Here is a 2,156-nt window from a genome sequence, read left to right on the forward strand (position 1 = left end):
CTTGGTAAGTGGACATTTTTTACTTTTGCAATTTCAGAAAGACTAAACGAAAAGAACACAAGCAAGTTTTGACGGTCTGTCTGTCCTCGGGTAGCTAGCGGGACGGCTAGGGTCTGTTTTAGGAATTAGTTTGGCTCAGGCGTGGTTGCTGTAATAGATTTCCCCGATCCGATTTTCCCCCAGGAAGAACTCTAGAGGTATATGCGGTAAAGAGTATAATAGTCTGGTTTATTCAACGTAACGGTTACAGTCAGGATATTCGAAGAGATCGGCTGGTTTTGGGTGGCAACGGACTTCTCGCGTCAAGGCCTGGCTTCTCGCGTCAGGGTCTGGCTTCTCACGTCAAGGTCGGGCTTCTCGCGTGGCCCGTCTGTCACAGGGCGTGCCTGGGAAACAGAGAGAGGAGTGGTTGTCTGACTCAGAAGTCAGCGCGGAGAGTTATTGTTGTTGTCGGACTCGAAAGTCAGCTCGGAGAACTTTTTTGTTGTTGGACTCGGAAGTCAGCTCAGAGAATTTATTGTCGGACTCGGAAGTCAGCTCAGAGAAGTTGTTGTTGTCGAGCTCGAAAGTCAGCTCGGAGAACTTATTGCCGGACTCGAAAGTCAGCTCAGAGAAGCTGTTGTTTTTGGACTCAAAAGTCAGCTCAGAGAATATATTGTCGGACTCGAAAGTCAGCTCAGAGAAGCTGTTGTTGTCAGACTCGAAAGTCAGCTCGGAGAAGTAATTATCGGACTCGAAAGTCAGCTCAAAGGAGTGGTTGTTGTTGGACTCGAAAGTCAGCTCAGAGAAGTTGTTGTTATTGGACTCGAAAGTCAGCTCGGAGAAGTTTTGTTATTGGACTCGAAAGTCAGCCAAGAGAATCGGACTCGAAAGTCAGCAGAGATCGGACCCGAAAGTCAGCAGAGAGAATCGGGCTGGAAAGTCAGCAGAGATCGGACTCGAAAGTCAGCAGAGAGACTCGGTCTCGGAAGTCAGCAGAGGTCGGACTCTGAAGTCAGCAGAGGTCGGACTCGAAAGTCAGCAGATCGAAATCGATGTCAGCAGATGTATTGGGTGGAACCTGGGGTTATCTGGTTCCTAAATAAGTGACTTGGCTGCTTGATTACAATCGCAATCGGCGGCTGAGTGATTGCTCCAGTGCCGTGGTCAGCTTAATATAGGCCGAGGCTTCAGTGTGGTCAGAGTCGATGCGGGAATTTGCCTGACCCAGTATGGCCAGCGTGCCCGTTCAATGGCGGTGGGCACGCGCGCGTTTAAATTTCCATTATTGCCTTACTGTATTTTTTATTTTCTTTCTTCTTTTCTTTCTTTGTTTTCCTTTATTTTCATGACTTCAATTATTGCCCCTTATGCTATTCCTTACATTTATTTACTCCATGTCTTGTCTGTTAACTACCTTATTTTATGTGCGCGGTACGCGTCAGAAAGTATAAAATCTTAAAGCTTTTTATAAAAGCGTGCTCACAACTGCCTTAAAAATTTAGAAAATTAGGGTTTCTTAACAGAAGCTGTTTAAAAGCAAACGCAGTCACGCAGTTCTCTGGCCGGGATAGAATTTCAGTCGGCCCAAGGAACCTATACAAGAAAATGTATATAGAGGGATGGGACCTGTAGTAGGAATGTGTATGGGGGTGGCAAGTACCGTGGAACGAGGCTAACCGTACGGAGAACCTTAAGAATGGTGTCGCAGACTGCGCATCCGGGCGCAGCACTACGTGATTTGGTGCCAAAAGCGGCTGCACTATCTCACCCGTATGGCTGACAGTGAAGATGTGGGTCTCCAGCAACCGCGCTGTGGGTGGCCAAACTCAGGAGGAATCGCCACTAGCGCCCCCCTGTTGATGAGTGCGGTGAGCTCTATTAGCGCCGTCTGGCGGCCAGGGGCGATCGCTACGTGAGGGTGAAACTCGGGTGGTTTGGGGCTACGATAGTCTGCAAATTCGGAGGGTAGCGCCCTCTGACGGGTGTGCACGTCGATCGCGAGTTGACAACTCGGACCACTAGGTGGTGCTTTCTGCCTAGAACGCGTGCTGGTCATGAGATGGCTCGGACCGCTAGGTGGCGCTTTCTGCCGAAAACGCGTTCTGGTCGTGAGATGACTCGGACCGCTAGGTGGCGCTTTCTGCCGAAAATGCTGGTCGACGCAGCGACTCTTG

The sequence above is a fragment of the Drosophila kikkawai genome, chromosome 2L (assembly GCF_030179895.1).
Source record: "Drosophila kikkawai strain 14028-0561.14 chromosome 2L, DkikHiC1v2, whole genome shotgun sequence".
Taxonomy (NCBI): domain Eukaryota; kingdom Metazoa; phylum Arthropoda; class Insecta; order Diptera; family Drosophilidae; genus Drosophila; species Drosophila kikkawai.